The 20835-nt window shown below is 39.7% G+C and overlaps 2 protein-coding genes and 1 long non-coding RNA gene across 8 annotated transcripts in view; 2 read left to right on the forward strand and 1 right to left on the reverse strand.

Moving 5' to 3' along the window:
• angptl1a (angiopoietin-like 1a) overlaps positions 1-5182 on the reverse strand; it is a 41858-nt gene extending 36676 nt beyond the window's left edge. The window contains exon 1 of one of the 2 annotated variants that reach the window (XM_034180399.1): positions 4813-5182. The gene's annotated coding sequence lies outside the window, so the exon portion shown is untranslated. Of the gene's footprint in view, positions 1-4807 lie in introns of both variants that reach the window. The other variant, XM_034180400.1, reaches the window with a different exon arrangement.
• ralgps2 (Ral GEF with PH domain and SH3 binding motif 2) overlaps positions 1-20835 on the forward strand; it is a 286105-nt gene that overhangs the window by 211397 nt on the left and 53873 nt on the right. The gene's annotated exons all lie outside the window — the stretch shown is intronic.
• On the forward strand, positions 1709-19857 carry LOC117519099. The gene is made up of 3 exons (XR_004563175.1): positions 1709-4916; positions 5689-5691; positions 19846-19857. It is a non-coding gene; the product is annotated as an uncharacterized LOC117519099 (long non-coding RNA).

Here is a 20835-nt window from a genome sequence, read left to right on the forward strand (position 1 = left end):
GCCGAAAACCAGCATTGAATGCCTGTGACCTTTGATCCTTCAGGCGGCACTGCGTTAAAAACCGACATCAACGTGTAAAGGATCTTTCCACGTGGGCTCAGAAACACTTAGAAAACCATTGTCAGTTAACACAGTTCATCGCTGCATCTACAAGTGCAAGTTAAAACTCTACCATGCAAAGCGAAAGCCAAACATCAACAACATCCAGAAATGCTGCTGCCTTCTCTGGGCCCAAGCTCATTTGAAATGGACAGACGCAAAGTAGAAAGTGTGCTGTGGTCTGATGAGTCCACATTTCAAATTGTTTCCGGAAATTATGGATCTCCGGACAAAAGAGGAAAAAGTCCATCCAGATTGTTATCAGTGCAAAGTTCAAAAGCCAGCATCTGTGATGGTATGGGGGTGTGTTAGTGCCCATGGCATGGGCAACTTGCACATCTGTGATGGCACCATAAATGCTGAAAGGTACATCCAGGTTTTGAAGCAACACATGCTGCCATCCAAGCAACATCTTTTACAGGGACGTCCCTGCTTATTTCAGCAAGACAATGCCAAGCTACATTCTGCACGTGTTACAACAGCGTGGCTTCATAGTAAAAGAGTGCAGGTACTAGACTGGCCTGCCTGCAGTCCAGACCTGTTGCCCATTGAAAATGTGTGGTGCATTATGAAGCGCAAAATACGACAACGGAGACCCAGGACTGTTGAACAACTAAAGTCATGTATCAAGCAAGAATGGGAAAGAATTCCACCTACAAAGCTTTAACAATTGGTGTCCTCAGTTCCCAAATGCTTATTGACTGTTGTTTGAAGGAAAGGTGATGTAACACAGTGGTAAACATACCACTGTCCCAGCTTTTTTGACAAATGTTGCAGGCATCAATTTCAAAATGAGCAAATATTTGCACAAAAACAATAAAGCTTATCAGTTTGAACATTAAATATCTTGTCTTTGTGGTGTATTCAGTTGAATACAAGTTGAACAGGATTTGCAAATCATTGTATTGTTTTTATTTCCATTTTACACAACGTCCCAACTTCATTGGAATTGGGGTTGTATTTTGTCATTTGGTTTTTAAATGAACCACAATGGAAATAAGTGTTTTAACGTATTTACAATTATATTATGCACTTATATTGAGCTTACTAAATAAAATCACGCACTCACACTTTTAATATAAATATGATTTGCCATCTCCTGCTGGAATGGCGTCTAGAATGTAATTATCAACGTCTATTGTTGAGTGTTGTTATCTAATATCCATAGCTTCTCCAAAAATATTAGTCCTATCAACATTCCGTTTTTGCGGCATCCATTGTTGACCTAAAATACATGAATACCAAACGGCAAATGTCAACTGTCCTCAATTTCGGCGTGATTGAAGCGGAACACATCAAACGCAATGCATTTTTCACTCATGGTAATGGCAACATGAAACTTAACTAAACTGACTAAACCAATTGAACTACAAAATCACAATAAATCAGTAACTCTAACACTCCTAAGTGCATTTCAGCACAACGTCCATTGTTTACTGGTTACAAAAATTGCTAATTTCTCCAAAAATATTAGTCTATCAACTTTATGTTTTCGCCGTGTTCATCCTTGACCCAAAATACATAAGAATAGCAAACGGTAAATGTCAGCTCTCCCCAGTTTCAGCGTGATCAAAGCCATACACATGTAGACACACAGAGGCCACTTGGCTATTATAATATAAATACATCTGATGGTGAATAAGCAACCACAGTCTTGTTTGAACCCCTGCATGATATCATAAGATTTGACCTCTTCTGTGGACAGCCTGCACAAATGCGACATTACTTCTGTTTAAAAAATGGTGTACTTTTTTATTTTCTGCTGCAATCACCAAAACCTTTGCGAAAAGTGCAGTTTTTCAGTTCCAAGTGGAGAAGTGAAGATGAGCCTAATGGGAGAGGTCGTGTCTGTAAGTTTTAGCCTACACACCGTGACAGAGTAGCTGCGTTCTCTCGCCTGCACAACTGCCTCGAAGTGTTTGAGCTCCAGGTCATAAACAAACCACAACACATGTCCACTGTAGCTTCACTTTTTCTTTCCTTTTTCACTTTGTTTGCCATGTAATTTACCCAAAAACACAGAGAAAGTGCCATTTTTCATCATTTCACAGCCCTCGTCTGTCCCCATCAAACCAGACTACGGTACCCAATTGATGTTTGTTTGACTTGAAGGTGACGTGTTCTGGTGTACCAGAGGAGGTGATGTGTGGATAATATTCCTTCTTAGCTATTGTTTGCATACACCTTGATCAAAATTTTGCATCAAACCACAGATCTGACATGACACTCTTTCTACTAGCTCAGTGAGATACACAAACACAGAACCATGTTTTTTTTTAAACCACTGAGTTTAGTTACTTGACTCCATTGCTCATGTTTGTGTCCTGATGTGCTGTAATCGGTGACCTAAACCATTCAGCTGTAACCAGGCTCTCATTAGGGGGATTTGAACTGAGCTTCACATGGCAGCTATAAATGAAATTTTCTTTTAACTCCACTCTTTGGCCATTTTTTTAATGCGCATGTTTTGTTTGATGTACCTTGCTGATCCTCAGCCAGTGTAACTCTTCCACAGGTCTGTGGGTTTGAATTTTAAGAAATACAGGCCAAGTGGTTAAAGCGCTTGGTTTCAGTTCAGAAGGTTCCAGGTTCAAATCCCACCCCTGCCACATTTCTCCATGTAATGTGGAGTTGCATCAGGATGGGCATCCGGCGTAAAACCTGTGCCAATTCAACATACAGATCCACCTTGGATTTGCTGTGGCGACCTCGAGTGCAAACAAGGGAGCAGCTGAAGGGACTTACTTACTTACAGTTTGTGTGGGAGAGAGCTGAGTTTTGTGCTGTATCTGGATGTAACCGCGTGTGGTCAGTAATGCGTTAGAGGTGTTTTTGGACATGCCTGTGTCTGCAGCCTGCATGTTTCAGCGTTATCTGGGTACCGATAAGATCAGCAGCGTCGTCCACGCACATCTGTGTCTGTGAAGGATCGACGCACGGCTTTGGGTCAGACAGATACGTCTGGCTGCATGCCCACCGCTCAAGACCATGATTGGCCGGTGCTGTTGGAGCGATCGATCTCCTGCTGGAGCGATCGATCTCCTGCTGGGTCATAAGACATCCGGTCACTGCACAGCTGGGGGAGGGCAGCAACCTATTTATTTTTAGTATTTTTTGTAGTTTATGGATTTTTGAAACTTCAAATGGTAAAGGCATCAAACAATTCATGGTTGTTCACTGTTTTAGGTTGGGATTAAGGGAATGTTCAATTTAAGAATGGATGGGGGGGCTGTAACTTAAAGCTGTCTGCCAGACATGCCCCAGTGAACCCGGGTTTCCGCTGAACCAGACGCAACGCTGCTCCTGCACGTAATGTTTGAGATGTTTCACCGGCAGCTGCTCCTAGTTTCTGTCAACTGTTTAGGATTTCTTTCTTTTTGTCCAAGTATTCTGGTATTTGAGTTTTTTTTTTGTTTTTTAATACTGTGGAAATAAATATTCATCTTTTGTTTGGGCTTTGTTGAACATGGGTGTGTGCACGCAGTTATTTCAGTTGTGTCTGTGATGGTAGCCAGCAGCGTTCATGGCTGTTGCTTTGTACCGAACACAATATTTTCCACAGATCCTACTGACAGAGGAGAACCTAAGTGAAAACATTTGAGCATAATTTAGGGTTGCGGTTGGAAGTGCACCACATTGATGTCATTAGTCTTCAAAGGTTTTGCTGTCATAACAGGGTTGTGGTGGAAGTCTCTGTCTGTATGGGTGCACAAGAGGATGTGCTAACAATCAAATTATTTTTTATTTATTGGTGACCTGGGATGGAGAAGAGAACTCGTGTCCTCTCAAAGACAGCCTCTTCACTGTCCTGGGTTTCACACGATACAGTAGCCATGTTTTCTGTTTGTATCATGCATGGCCTCCTTGTGCCCCCCATGTGCATCATGAGGGCAGACATTTTATTACCTCATTAGGGTTAATGGTTGTTAATGTTTATCCAACCCTGAATTCCACAACATTAATTTACCTCCTTTTTTTTCATCTGTGTCACGACACCGTCGGATGGTGCTGCACTGGGAAACCAAAACCCACGGGGAAATAAACGGCTCTAGGTTCAGATTGCAAATCTCTACATCTGATCAGATTAGTCTTCAGTGTTTTGCTGGAATGTTCTGCTCTGATGTTGCTGGAGGGTTGTTTTTTTTTTTCTCCATTTTTTGTGTGTTCTCTCTTAAGCTTTCCCTTTGTATGCAGGTAGGGTGTAATGCAGACTTGCAGATGTTGAACTGATGGGATGATTCACCATCGTACACAATACACACACAGATATAAACTTCTGATTTGTTTCTTTTTTAACCTTTTCTTTTTTCTTCATCTTTAGGCTGTTAATTATTTGGCACTGCTCCAAACTCCAAAGTGAACTCACACTACTTGAATGCATTCCCTTCCCCCTTCATTCACCCCCACAAATCACAAATTCCATTCCATGAATCCCACCTATTGGAAGCTTTTGTGTAACATAATCGGTCAGTAAATGTATAATTTATATTGTATGCGTTATTTCTTTCTCCGTGCCTCTCAAAGTGTATTCCAGTCTTTGCTCTGCAGGTAAAAGCCAAAGAAGCATAGCTAAATATTTCTGTCTGCAGTCGGAACATCCTGTCACATAACTTTCTAACCTTTATGGCCCCTCAGCCAGAGCCCTTGCAGCTGCATGCGCACACACACATACACACATCCTTGTGATGTAGAACATGCAGCAGTTTACCTTGTTGTAACTGGTAGTGGGGGTGGGATTCCTCCTGTTATAGTTTCATGTGAATGTGGTATTTTGACTTCATGGAGCAGCAGTCTTCAGGACTCATCTCTCCTTGTTTGTCCCAGCTTTCTGTTTCCTGTCTGGTGTGTTCTGAATCCTTTTGTCCTGCAGCTGAAAAAACAAAAAGTGGCAATTTAAAAAAAAAAAAAGGTGTTTGTCAGGGTCTACTTCCCAAGAAGATCTCCTGTCTGTGGTCCCAGCTGGACTGAGACTGGACCATGGTTCAGAAGGCAGCCACTTCACCAGACTGAGCTCTGACAAATGATATTTTGTGTTTTTCTTAAAGGTTGGGGATACGGAAAGAGGGTGGGAAGGAGGAGTATATGGGAGGAGAAGGGTGATGAGGGTATGGGAGCTGAAGTTTTTCTTTCCCTCTTTCAAGTTCTTTTTTTTTTTGTGGGAGTTGCCAAGCCTACCTCTGATGTCACTCCAGTGGATGAAAACTGAACTGTTGATTACATTTCCCACCCTCTGGATTTGTCAAGAAAGAAAAGCACTATGAAAGAGATTAATTTCCTCTCTTAATAACCATACAAAATATTATACAAAATGACGATAAAGTGACAATTTAGCTTTGAATGTCAAACATTTGCCAGTGCCAAGTGCCTCAGTGTTGAGCAACAATTGCTTCTTCTGCCGGTTTCCCATTGCTGATTTGTGGCTCAAATTTATATTTATATAGTGCCAAATGAAGAAAGTCGCCCCACAGTGCTTCACAAGAATAGGTCCAGCACCAGGAGACTTGGCACCGTTCGGTGGATACCCACTTTAACCATCACAACAACAAATAGCTGTTAAAACAATTTATAACAGTAATTCAACTAAAGCAGTTGGTCAAGAAACCAATAAACAAATAAAATTAATGCAAAAACGGTAAAACAGATTAATATAACAAAATATAAATTAACATGCAAAACAAGGTTTTAAAATTGTCAGTAAGATAAAACAAATAGTAAGTCTCTTCAGCTTGTTCCTTTTTTCACCTAGTGTCACCACACCAGTTTTAAGAGATCTGCATGTTGATTTGGCACAAGTTTTACACCGGATGGCCTCCCTGATTCAACTCCACATTGCATGGAGAATGGGCAGGGTTGGTCTTGAACCAGGAACCTGGAAACAAGCGCACTAACAGCTTGGCTGCCACCACCCTGAATAATTATGTATATAAGCACCGTCGAACAGCAGGTGACCAATGATACATGCTAAAAACGTTACTTGAACCCCATCCTATACAATTCTACACAAGTAAGTCCACATCAGTTATCAGAGAGTGAAATCAAATGAGTCTTTAACCTTGATGTCTGCAGAATCAGAATGCTTTATCTCAATGAACAAACTGTTCCACAAAAAGGTGCACAATAAGAGAAGGCCCTATAACCTCCTGAAATTGGGCCTGATATTTTTTTAAATATTACACAAAATTCATATTGTCTGATAAATAAAATAAAATGTATTCAGTTCTCATTAGATTGTTGTTTTTACTCATATGCAAAAAGCTGCTTTCATGTTTTCTCCATGCTTCTCCCAAATGCTAAAATGTTTAACATCTCAAAACTCTTTTGTTGAACATCACGACATGCTTTTCATGGATGTCATGTTGCGGAGGAGGATCAGGAGATTTATGTACAGTTCATCCGGAAAGTATTCACAGCGCTTCACTTTTTCCACATTTTATGTTATAGTCTCATCCCAAAACAGAGTAAATACACCATAATGACAACATGAAAAAGGTGTTTGTTTGTTTGTTTTTTTGCAAATTTATTAAAAATACAAACTAAGAAACGTACATAAGTGTTCACACCCTTTGCTCATTACTTTGTTGATGCACCTTTGGCAGCAATTACAGCCTCAAGTCTTCTTGAATATGATGCCACAAGCTTGGTGCACCTATCTTTGGGCAGTTTTGTCCATTTCTCTTTGCAGCACCTCTCAAGCTCCATCGGGTTGGATGAGGAGTGTCGGTGCACAGCCATTTTCAGATCTCTCCAGAGATGTTCAATCAGATTCGGGTCTGGGCTCTGGCTGGGCCAAGCAAGGACATTCACAGAGTTGTCCTGAAGCCACTCCTTTGATATCTTGGCTGTGTGCTTAAAACACTTTCACATTGGTGTATTTGTAGAGCTGCTCATTGTAGCATATCATCTACACCGAGTTGAGCAGCTCTCCGCCCACTTTTAGCAGTTCTACGTTGAGTATTTGCTCCCTGCGCAGCAGTATGTTGAAGGATACACGCATAGGATGGAAGAAATTAAACATGTTTAATTTTCTTCAGCGTAGAGCGCTGGACACAGTTTTAAGCAGGTCTGCACAGCGTTACTGCATGCAAATCTGTGCAACATGGCGCTCTTGTACACAACGAAAAACTGAGTACGTGAATCCAGAATGATTCAGCTGAGAACATGGGAACATGATCACACAGTCCACAGCACCTGTGTGTGCTCAGAACAGGGAATCGAACCTCATCTCAGAAGTCCAGAAACATCAGGTTGCTCGCTTGCTCTCTGTCGCTCTCTCTCTGTCTCTGTCTGTCTGTCTGTGTCTGTCTGTCTGATCAAACAATACATTCTGTGACTTTAAAATAAAAGCCTCGTCGCTGCGTGTTGGTGCGCTCATCAGATGACCTGATCGATCAGGTCTGATCAAATCAGCGGACCTGATCGGAGCAGCCAGGGCTTTAAAAGTTTAACGAGTCACAGCGCTTCATTCACAGCAGCCTTAACCACAGCCAGACTCAGCAGCATCTGTACACAATGAAAATGATCCATCAAGACGAATAATAATAAAAAAAAAATAATAATGTTAAATGACTGTTTCTGACATGCACCACACCATGCAGTAGAGAACAGAGCGCACTTCCACAGAGGCAGAAAATAGCAGCTTTGGCTACATACTGTGGCAGTAATGCAACTGTAAAAACCTCATGATACAGTCCACTGTTTTCCAAGTGCAGTGATGTGTTCTGCACAGCCGGCAAGAGTGAACTGGGTTTAAATAGCGCAAGGTACACGCGACTGTGTGCACACATTAAAAAGCGAACACACACAGCTGCAAGCAGATCTTTGAACACGGAAAAAGGTTGAGTACACGCGTTTCGGGTGTATTTAAATGAAACACAACGCCGCAATACGCAGCTCTATGAATACGCCAATGTGAAAGGGGCTTTTGGGTCATTGTCTTGCTGAAAGATGAAACGTCACCCCAATCTGAGGTCAAGAGCGCTCTGTGGTTTGCATCCAGGTTGTCTCTGTACATTGCTGCATTAATCTTTCCCTCAATCCTGACTAGTCTCCCAGTTCCTGAAAAACATCCTCGCAGCATGATGCTGCCACCAACATGCTTCACTGTAGGGATGGTGCCTGGTTTCCTTGAAACATGGTGCCTGTCATTCACACCATTCAATAGTTTATTCTTTGTCTCTACAGACCAGAGAATTTTGTTTCTCTTGGTCTAAGAGTCCTTCAGGGGCCTTTTGGCAAACTCCATGAATGAATGAATGAGTTAATTCGGCGCACACACGTACTAAACAAAATTTAGTACAAAAAAACTCAAACAATTTCACAGTTTTGTGGAGCCGAAAGGGTGTAGGCAGAAGCAAAAGCTTATAGACACCCACCACTTGTTCCATTTTCATATATATACAGTGAGGAAAATAAGTATTTGAACACACTGCGGTTTTGCAAGTTCTCCCACTTAGAAATCATGGAGGGGTCTGAAATTTTCATCTTAGGTGCATGTCCACTGTAAGAGACATAATCTAAAAAAAAAAAAAAAAAAAAATCCAGAAATCACAATGTATTTTTTTTTTTTAATAATTTATTTGTATGTTACTGCTGCAAATAAGTATTTGAACCCCTACCAACCAGCAAGAATTCTGGCTCTCACAGACCTGTTAATTTTTCTTTAAGAAGCCCTCTTATTCTGCACTCTTTACCTGTATTAAATGCACCTGTTTGAACTTGTTACCTGTATAAAAGACACCTGTTCACACACTCAATCAATCACACTCCAACCTGTCCACCATAGCAAGACCAAAGAGCTGTCTGAGGACACCAGGGACAAAAATGTAGACCTGCACAAGGCTGGGATGGACTACAGGACAACAGGCAAGCAGCTTGGTAGAAGACAACAACTGTTATGATTATTTATTAGAAAGTGGAAGAAACACAAGATGACTGTCAATCTCCCTCGGTGTGGGATTCCATGCAAGATCTCACTTTGTGGGGTAAGGATGATTCTGAGAAAGCTCAGAACTACACAGGAGGACCTGGTCAATGACCTGAAGAGAGCTGGGACCACAGTCACAAAGATTACATTAGTCACACATGATGCTGTCATGGTTTAAAATCCTGCAGGGCAGCAAGGTCCCCCTGCTCAAGCCAGCACATGTCCAGGCCCGTTTGAAGTTCACCAGTGACCATCTGGATGATCCAGAGGAGGCATGGGAGAAGGTCATGTGGTCAGATGAGACCAAAATAGAGCTTTTTGGAATCAACTCCACTTACCATGTTTAGACGATGAGAACAACCCCAAGAAAACCATCCCAACTGTGAAGCATGGGGGTGGAAACATCATACTCTGTGGGTGCTCTTCTGCAAAGGGGACAGGACGACTGCACTGTATTGAAGGGAGGATGGATGGGGTCATGTATTACGAGATTTTGGTAAACAACCTCCTTCCCTTAATAAGAGCATTGAAGATGGGTCATGGCTGGGTCTTCCAGCATGACAATGACCCCAAACACACAGCCAGGGCAACCAAGGAGGGGCTCTGTAAGAAGCATCTCAAGGTCCTGGAGTGGCCTGGCCAGTCTCCAGACCTGAACTCAATAGAAAATCTTTGGAGGGAGCTGAAACTCCAAACCTGACAGATCTAGAGAAGATCTGTATGGAGGAGTGGCCCAAAATCCCTGCTGCAGTGTGTGAAAACCTGGTGAAAAACTACAGGAAACGTTTGACCTCTGTAATTGCAAACAAAGGCTACTGTAGCAAATATTAACATTGATTTTTACAGGTGTTCAAATATTTATTTGCAGCAGTAACATACAAATAAATTATTAAAAAAATCATACATTGTGATTTTCGGATTTTTTTTTTTTGTTTTGTTTTTGTTTTTTTATTATGTCTCTCACAGTGGACATGCACCTAAGATGAAAATTTCAGACCCCTCCATGATTTCTAAGTGGGAGAAAATATTTTCCTCACTGTTTGTGTGTGTGTATATATATATATGTATATATATATATATATATATATATGTATATATATACACACACACACACACACAACAAATACCAACAAAGAAAAAAACAAGCACAGACAATATAGATTAGTCAGTGAACTAAAATTTCGCAACACAACAGAACAAACAATAGTGCACAACGCACAATCAGAAAACAAATAACAAGCTCAGTTTACCTAATTCTTCATAATATAGTATGAAGTAATTATATTGTTTTAGAAAGTCTTTTTAAGCCAACTAAGGTACAAAAAAATGTATTGCTGTCAGACCAGTTATTCCAAATATTTACACATTTTACAAAGACAAAATGACTTTTTACAGTAGTCCAAGTCTTAATTTATCAAACAGTAATGTTTCTCTAAAATTATAGCTGCACTCCCTCTTTTTAAACAGTTCCTCGACATGTTGAAGTAAAAGTTTATTTTTAACTTCTTACATGATTTGTTTTGTGACATAATCAACCAGGTTCAAGAATTTCAGAATATGTAAACAAATAAATTGTGGCTTTGTTGGCTCACAATATGGTTTATTACTGATAGCTCTTGTAGCTTTCTTTTGAAATAAAAAATATTGGATTTATATTTGTTTTATATATGTTTCCCCAAACCTCAATGCAATAGGTCATATATGGGACAAGTAATGAATGATATAACGTAACTAACGAATGTTGGGAGGGGAAGTCTTGTGCTTTATACAGAATTGCAATGGCTTTTGAGATTTTATGCTGTGTTTACACACAAGTTATGAATGCCATGAAGTATCCATTCTGGACCGCTGATCACGAATATGATCATTCAGTCAGGTGTCCTCAGGAACTTCTGCAACCTGTTACCACGCGTTACAATTAATGGCCTGTGTTGCTGGCGAATTATCAGGAACTATTACGCAGTGTCAAGAATAATTTTCCTCACTGTTGTGCATCGTTACATTCTGTCACATTGTGAATGAGGCGAATTGTCTCCACACACACACATATTCATCCATCAGCTGCTGATCAATTCAGATCGCTCCAGTTTGCGCCTCAAAATCCACATCAGATGAACTTCATGATTACATGCTTAGTTGGGCTCTGTACCATGGAGTGGCGCAGAGAGGCTCTCGTCTCGCTTGTTTTCCCAAACATCAGGCACAACAGCAGCAGGTGGAACACCTGCAGGAACGCACTGATGAGCATTGGAATGAAACCTTTAGCCAAATTGGTGTCACTGTCCTTCTTCAGCATACTTCAGCAATGAAACTGAATGCGGTACAGCAGGATTTAATTCTGCGCACATCAGAGAAGAACGCTGTCGCACTTTATTAAGGATCACCACTTATCAAGACAGATCAACATGCTCAGTTGCGTCCTCCATGACATGAGGCAAAATGAGGGTGGTGCGTGACATTTGTGGAAGGTTTTTTGACAGCAAAAATATGCTCCACGAAAATAACAAATATAATGCACCAACATGCAGTACTAAGAATCCTATTCAGATGTGTTGTCATGTTAAGAATGTCAGAAATGTGCCAAGAATGACGCAGATATGACATTGGTAATGCCTCCTGCCAATGTGTAAACACAGCATAAGATTAACATAATTTATTTGAGTTTTCCATCTTAATTTATTATCAATAAAAACTCCATGTGCCTTTTACTAAGGAGTGGCTTCCGTCTGGCCACTCTACCATACAGGCCTGATTAGTGGGTTGCTGCAGAGATGGTTGTTCTTCTGGAAGGTTCTCCTACACAGAGGAATGCTGGAACTCTGACAAAGTGACCGTCGGGTTCTTGGTCAACTCCCTGACTAAGGCCCTTCTCCCCTGATCACTCAGTTTAGATGGGCGGCCAACTCTGGGAAGAGTCCTGGTGGAACCAAACTTCTTCCATTTACGGACAATGAAGTCCACTGTGTTCATTGGGACCTTGAAAGCAGCATAAATGTTTTTGTATCCTTCCCCAGATTTATGCCTCGAGACCTGTCTCTGAGGTCTAGAGATAATTTATTTGACTTCATTCTTGGTTTGTGCTCTGACATGCACTGTCAACTATGGGACCTTATATGTAGACAAGTGTGTGTCTTTCCATATCATGTCCAGTCAACTGAATTTACTCCAGGTGGAGTCAAATTAAGCAATAGAAACATCTCATGGATGATCAGTGGAATTTTTAACCTTTATTTAACCAGGTTAGCCCCATTGAGATCAAGATCTCTTTTGCAAGGGAGATCTGGACAATTATAAATTTTCCAATCCACCTAACTTGCATGTCTTTAAATGTGGGAGGAAACAGGAGCAGCCGGAGGCAACCCTTGCAAACACATGGAGAACATGCAAACTCCACACAGAAAGGCTACAGATGGGAATCAGTCCCATGACCTTCTTGCTGTAAACAGGATGCATGAATACTTATGTACATGTGATTTTTAGTTTTTTAGATATATAAATTTGCAAAATTCTCAAAACTTTTTTTTCTCATTGTAATAACTATAATGTGAAAAAAGTTTTGAGAATTATTGTGTGGAGAATTTTGAGGGGAAAAAATGAATTTCATCCATTTTGGAATAAGGCTGTAACATAACAAAATGTGGAACAAGTGAAGCGCTGTGAATACTTTTTCCGGATCCACCATATGCCTTTAGTGCATATTGTCCTCTTTCACCTACTTCTGCATAAGAGAACCTCTGGTCCGCACCACTTAAATTTAGAATGGAATCCTGTGCATGCGTACATGCATTTGATATTGTGTACAACAAGGCAACCATTCTCTTATTAAACTCATATGAGAATTGCAATAACCCATCTGGTTAGAGTTGCATGCAGTATGGTCGTGTCTATGTATGATCCACGGTTAGTTTTTGTCACTGCCCTTTTGACATTTTTATTTGTTGCAGTCAAATGAAATTATAAGCCACATATTTTGCAAATTCACTGCAGAAAGTGGTTCTGGGGAGCATTAGCATAGGTAAAACCCTTCAGCTTCTGGAGTGCTGCCTTCTTGACCCCCGGCCATTTTAAGCATTTTTCTGTATTTGCCTTTCACATGCCTGGTGGGGTTGGGAATATGGTTTCACTCAGACTTTCTTGAAACACCTTGATGAACTTAAAGCCTTTCGAGGTTAAGTTCTGTGTGGTGAATAATTGAATAGGAATTTTCTGAGGAGACACAGGACCATTGCATCTCTTATAAATGTAGCATTTTTAAAGCAATAAAATGTCTTAGCAACAGTTAAACATTTGGGTGAGACTGTTACTTTGAAGAGATACTGCAGTGCTTCAAGGCAGCTCGCCATCAGTGGTTGACATTTTTCTTTCAAATCTTCAAATTCACTGCAGTGTGTATTTGAAAGAAAAATGACATCACTCTGTGAGATGTTCAATCACAGATGAGTTAAGCAGCAAGCTGACCAAGAATTAAACAGTCATGTCACTCTTCTCGAAAGTCCAGTTTTTTTCCCATCCATGGCAAAATTTTCTGTTTGAGTTTCCCCCCTTTCTTCTGGAGTGGTCGGGGACAGAATTCAGGTACTTATTTGTCAGAACAATCTTTTGTTTGGAAAATGAATTTTAAATGACAGCTGGTGAGAGATTTTGAGGTGATTCTGTCGCTTTAAGGACTTTTCACAGTGCGAGACGTCGCGCAGCGCTCTCAGGCAGCGTCATCAGCCTGTTTCAAGCTTAAAACCTCCACATTTCGGGCCTCTGCAGGCAAAGGAGAACTGGTCACAAAAAAAAAAAAAATTTTTTTAACACCATACTGATACGCAGCCAATATCACCCAAGGCATACATTTTTAACTTATGGTTTAAATTTTAACCAAACTTATTTCGGACAAGTTATTTAAATTAACGTCACTTCTGAAGTTTTTTAAAGTGAAAATATCAGATATATGTTTTAGTTTTAAAGTAATGCGCTAATTTTTAAGGTTTTATCACCCATAATGCACTGCTGGGCATGCTGTGCCCAGCAGTGCATTATGAGTGATACGGTAATCTCAGTACGTTCACGACAGGAGAATGCATTTGAGACACTCTGATCAGGACAGCAGCATTAAACTCTAGTGCCTAAAACTGTCGTGAATATATTCTCTGGGTTTATAGACGTTGTTTTTGTGGTTGCTTTTATTAAATTCCACACATCTTAAACGTAGCAAGTAGCAACACAGATTATCTGGAATTTTGTTTTGGCAATTTTTCAAGGTCTCTATTGCCATCTACTGGCCAGTAGTGTTCATGGCACTGCTCAGACTAAAGCTGGGCAGACACTGTACCAGAGAACCACATGGTGTAAAAGTTCAGAGCGCACGTTTTATGTTCTCACACACAATTGTACGTTCAACAACCACACGTCGGACTCGTTTCCAGAAACAAAATGTAATCAGAAGCTTTTTTTCAAACTTAATTTACAAAAACTCGATGGGAGACATCAAAGTTTAAAAAACAAAACAAAAAAAACAAACAAAAAACATTACAGGGCAGGTCTGCGGTGTTTGTACAGCCACAAGAATATCAAACAGGTTTGATTTTCATCTGACCATACAATCGGCGATCAGGAGGTGGTCGTGAGATGTTAAACGCAGCTCGTTACTCCATGTATACTAAACGATGCAGGACGCGCTATTAACCTGAAACTCGGTGCGATCCAAAAAATTCTCAAACGAATGAAAAATCAGCTGGAAAAGGGCCAAAACTCGCACTGGCACCAGTAGTTGGCAGTGTTTTTTTTTTTGTTTTGTTTTTTTTAAACAAATAAAAATGGCATATTTTACAAAAACACATTTATCTGTAAACACCAACACACGACACACCTCACATTAACGTGTTGGTTTACATTGAATTAATCAACCAGTCATTGTAGCGGAGGCACATTTTACCCAGAATGCCATCTGTTTGTTACAAAACTTCAGAATTAGTGCATTATTCAACATTAAGATATATGTTATATCTTAACTTTGTACAAATGACAGAATTGACATTGAGTTATTCTATCAGTATTAATTTTATTTATACATCAAACCATAATTCAGCAGGGCTTTACTTTCCAAGACTTCCGCCTGATGGCAGCGTTGTGATTGATTAGAGTTGAGCTTTCTGGCTCTTCTCAGTTGCATCTGTGCTGGAAGCCATGTAGTAAACTGGAGCTTCCAGCAGGGGGCAGGACGCTGAAAGACAGAAGTGCTGACTCATTGTCTGTTGTCGCTTTTGATGCTTCCAAAAGCGATCGCGGTGTTAAAGCTCAAAATCAGCTTGTTAGTAGTTGCAACTATACCGGAGACAATGCTGGAATTTATCGGTTATCTGTAACTTCCGATACATTTTTGGGTGGTTTATTGTTTTATCTTTATCAAAGATAACTTTTCAGTTATCTGATTATCTGTTATCAAAGTTAATTTTTTGGTTATCTGTGCCCACCACTGGTCCACAAGATGCCTTGTAAATCACTCCAGATGTGTTATTTAAAACAGCATTTTTAGTTGTACAAGTGTTTGTCTGTAGCTCTTTCAGAATATATGAGAAAGAGGTTATATTTACACAGAAATGAAACTGCTAGCAGCTCGCTAGACCAGCCAGTGATATCACAAGGCTAACGTCTATGAGATGTCTTGTAAATCTCTCTAGAGGTGTTATCAGATTACAGAAACAGCATTTTCAGTTTTAGAAGTATTTATTTGTCGGTAACATTTACATAATATATGAGAGGTTACATTTACACAGAAATTAAACTGAGTTAGCAGCTAGCTAGACTAGTGAGTGATTTCACCAGGCCAACGTCCGTGAGATGTCTAAGTCACTCCAGAGGTGTTACATTTTCAGTTTTAGAAGTGTAAATTTCTCACTAGCTTTTCCATAATACATGAAAAACATGTTAGATTTACACACAAACAGTGGTTTTGGCGCAGCAGAGAGACCAGCCAGTGACGGCACAGTCCCCCTCTACTCTGATTGGCTGCCCCCCCCCCCCCGACTAAAAAAAAAAAAACTGTATTTGCATCATTCATAGAATAAAACAGGAAACAGAATGTGACTTTTTAACGTCTTAAAATACCTCTTAAAATAGGTCAAGGTTAGTCAAAGAATGTTCCCTGTAAATTTGAAGACTCTGGCATTAATAGGACTGGACTTATGCTGAGCACAGACAGACTGATCGACGGATGCAAAGCCTTCGAAACACCCGATGGCCATATTTGATGGCCTCTGTTAAAAACTAACACCCTCAGTAAGTCTTTCATCTTATTATATTGTATTGTTGATGCCACAGGCAGCAATATTCCCCATTAATTCTTTCAGCTGACATGATTCAATTTATTTCACACAAATCTATCAAAATCTATCTGGGATGAATTTACTTCAAACTGTCTACATGCAAAATCGATATGTTTATTTATTGTTTGAACGAGCATGCAAAATGTGCATTTGTTACGTGAACATGAAATATTTGTCAAAAAAAAAATTGACTAACATTTAGCTGGAGCAAGTCAAATGTTATGAAAAACATTTAGGCATAGTTTTAAACTGCACGTAAATTGGAAGTATCCCAGAAATGCTTGCATCTGCACTGGGTGAAAAAATCAGTGTTCTTTCCCATTTATATTAGTGAATAAGAATAAACTTTTAACCCAAATCAGTGTTGTTGAAAATGTGATATTGGTGACTATTAGTAGGCACAGCTGTACTTGTGTAAAATTTTATTTTTATTCAGTCATCAGTTGTTATAAAAGCACAACTTGTTGAAGTCAAATGTTTGGATAAGTGTAGAGATAGACTAACAATCTAATGCAAGTTTGTGGTTTTATGTAATAGTAACAATACCATTTTCTACTCCATGTGTCAGTCTAGGTATTATAGGCTCATCATCTTGTCAATATAGGAAAGTATGTTTTTTATGACTAAAATGAGACTGACAAATATCTCTCATTTGGCTTATGAATTGCACCAGATTGCACTATTTGCAGGTAATATTTGAATTCTCATGGAGGTCTCCTGAACCCTCCTTGATGTGCTGCGCCCCTTCATGACCAAGATTGTCAGGGTTCCCCCCACCTATGCCAGAGGGTCACTCACATCACTGATTAAAGGTCTTGTGTGACCTGTTCAAAGTACTAATGTAACATTTGTTTCTATTAAGGCTAAAAATGACAAATATGCTTCCCCCCCAATCATTTAATGCAGTCTTCTTTTTTTCCTCATGTTCTTCATTTCCAGCAACACCTGATTATGTTTCTGTAGAGATCTTTGAACATCTGTCTGGGACAGGTCAAAGCTGTCATGACCCTGTCGTAATTAACTGACTAAAACACAGTTTCCTCCTTGAGTGCACTGTTGCTTTCTGGTTTCTCAGGCAGTGTGAAGCCTGATTTATACTCCTCCGTCTCCACAGCTCCATTCTAAACAGTTTAAATTCTAGCTGTTTTTGTATTTATTTTCAGTTCAATGTTCTTGAAAGTAAATTTATATAAAAGAAATTCCACAGTTAAAATTGAAGTATTTTTAAATCTTTTTAATTTTTTTTTATAATGAACATGCTGCAGAGTAAATTCATCCAATGCAAATGAAAGGAACTGTTGTCCAGTTACACATTAAATGAAGCAAAAAGTTAACTTTTACACTGTCTGGGTTAGTGTCTCAGGCAGCTCTTTGCTGCTGAGACATTAAACATACTGTATATGCAACCAATATTTGTTTTTATTATTTCTGACTGATATATAACAACAAATTACATGAAATACAACAAAATTCTGAAATATGAAGTGTGCATCATATTTAAATTTAATCGCCTCAAATTGTGGCTCTTAAAGTAGATATAAAAAACACACACTACAGATCTTGAATTATTTATTTTATTCTGCTTTACTTTAACAAATTTCCAGCCAATTCTGAACATGCAAAAAGAGCAAGTAAATCCTATGGCTGTTTCATTTCAGCCACTTATCTGGGTGCGGGTGGGTCATGGTGGAAGCAGAGCAAGCAGCTCATCCCACACTTCCCTGTCCTTAACCATGCTTGATTTCAAAAGATCTGCAGTGTCGTGGATTTATTTTTGTTTATGTTGCCTGTTTCAAATGTAAAACTACATCATCTTAGACATACGTTTCTTTCATGGCATCCTTTTCCGCACCACTTTTCTTAGCACACTGCAGCACACTTGAGTAGCTTCTGAAATTAGCAGCTCTGTGTACTGAATTTGGCGCTTGTGCAAGGCAGCTTTGCATCCTCGAGGTGCTGGGACTTGGGGCTGGGGGTAGGGACTCAGATTTTCAATACCCAGTGTGTCCCAGGACTCGATGGCTAAACATTCTAATGTAAACCCTGTAGTTTGTTTATGGCTGGGTCCAAGAAAAAATGTTATGGATGGTGCGGGATAAATCCCTGACAGACGCTGTGGTAGTCTGGCTACAGTTTGTACATATGTATGATACATGCAGTGAGACGGTTCTAATCACATGTACTTTTATCTTTTTCCTTCCTTTACAGCTCACTTTTAACATGAATTGAAAATCAAATAATATACTTGCTAATTTTTTATCTATTTGATAGAATTAAAACATCTTTCTCTCAGCATCATCTTTCCTTTCACATGTTAATCTTACCTTTATATATATATTATACCATTGAAAATTTGTTGCAGTTGCACTAGTCATAGACATCTCCTTTCTTCACTGAGTTTTTCACAAGATGTGTCCTGGTTCCTAATCACCTAAGGCGATCTAGTAATGCAGGTCCGTCTCTCTGTCCTATGGCAGCAGCGGCAACGTGTCAGTAATTCACCATGATGGCATTAGAACGCTAAGAATAGAGGCCGGTAAAGAAAAGGGTTAATGGAGTGGAAGAATTGATATGTCCGAGATGGCTGACTTCTGGTTTTGTGAGGTCACGTGAAAACACTTTGTTTTGTAAGTGTAACGTAGCCTACTTACCCAGGGGTGCTAATACAAATTTTAGTCCCTACTAAATATTATGATATGCTATAATTTGGCATGTTATATGGTGATATGTCACAATGTGTCATACAGTACATGTTTACAGTTGGATTTTTAAATAATTTATTTAAATAAATCAGTAATTACTTGTACGGTGAAATGTCTGAACATTTAAGTCAGGGAAAAAGTCTGGAATTTTGAAAAGGAAAATGTGTAGGAACCCTGATATTCAGTTTAGTTCATGAGGAAAATATTTTTATTAAATTTTAATTATTTAACATGATTCAGAATACTGGTTCAGAATACTGCTAGTTTAATCTGAACCACGCCGCACTGCTCACTGCCACAAGTAAATTCTCAACCTGTGGGAAACACTGGGAACACTGTAAATTACATGGAAACTACAGTGGCACAACTAGAAACAAGATATTTATTCAAAGGCATTAGGTGGAAGGGGTTCTGACTGCTGGTGGAAGTTTGGCTGTTGGTTCCTACCTGATCTCTGTCCTTGCTGAAACAATATCTGCAAGGGAACCCTGTGTCTATGATAGCTGTTCAGGAAATTCTGAGCTAGTCATAGACTAGTATGACTAGTCATCCCACCCTAATGAAACTCATGTAGAATGATCACATTTCTCCTGCAGTAAGTAGATTTTTCTCAGTGACTATAAGTAGCTTAATATGGAAAAGGGGCTTTAGGTTTCATGACCGTGTGTTTGGGTGTTCCAAGCGTGGATTTCTGCGTGACTAACTTTTGGTTGTCCCTGACCAGATTTCAGAAAAAGGGCTTCAGCATTTAAGTGTCCAGTATCACCCATTTCTCCTCTTACCTTCAGAACCTAAATCATTTCCAGAGTTCTCGGCTTCTCTGTTCCTAATCAGGTGTTATTTTGTTTGTCTGTGGCATCTTGAGGAAGTTTAGCTACTGGATCTCATTCTGTAGTAATGCCGTTAAAGTATCATGTTGTCAGATGTGTAATGATTGTCATCCTATTTTTTTTACTACTCAGTCTTAACTTTGACATGTGAAGATGTATTAAGCAAGATAGTTTGGTTGTCCATTCGGCTGCTCCCGTTTTTGTGTTTGGGGTCGCCACAGCGGATACAGCCAGATCCGCATTGATATTTGGCACAGGTTTTACGCCGAATGCCCTTCCTGAAGCAATTCCAGTGTTACCTGGAGAAACACACAGCCGCTGGTGTTCCAAAGAGGTCTCCCATCCAAGTACTAACCAGGTCCCGCACTGCTTAGCTTCTGAGATCTGACGGGATCAGGCTTACACAGAACAGAAAAGGCAGAAAGAACCGAAGGACAGATGCATCATTATTTTTAATTTTAAACACTTTTTTAAGGATTCTTCTTTCTTTCTTTCTTTCTTCTTCTTCCTTCTTCAGAAAGCAGCCCCTGGTGTTTTCTCTTAATATTTATGAAATGAGGCACTAAGTATTGGACTCTGTTCCAAACTGTGAGTAAAGTCCTGGTCACACCGAATAATGAAGGATAAATAATGAGCTACGTAGCATGTTTTGGTACGAGTCCAGTTATTCAACAATCGTGGGAGTATAGTGGCCATGAGAGGCTCTTAGAGGCAGAATATTCAGCTAATCAATCAATCAATCAACCAACTTTTTTCTTATATAGCTAATGAGGCTCATCTCTGAGCATGGTGCATAATTTCCAGAAATTCAAAATTTAGCAACAATGGTGTGATTTGTATACAGTTTGTATATGGGGTACTACAACCCCTGGCAAAAATGATGGAATCACCGGCCTCGGAGGATGTTCATTCTGTTGTTTAATTTTGTAGAAAAAAAGCAGATCACAGACATGACACAAAACTAAAGT

Source organism: Thalassophryne amazonica, chromosome 10, assembly GCF_902500255.1.
Source record: "Thalassophryne amazonica chromosome 10, fThaAma1.1, whole genome shotgun sequence".
In the NCBI taxonomy this organism is placed as follows: domain Eukaryota; kingdom Metazoa; phylum Chordata; class Actinopteri; order Batrachoidiformes; family Batrachoididae; genus Thalassophryne; species Thalassophryne amazonica.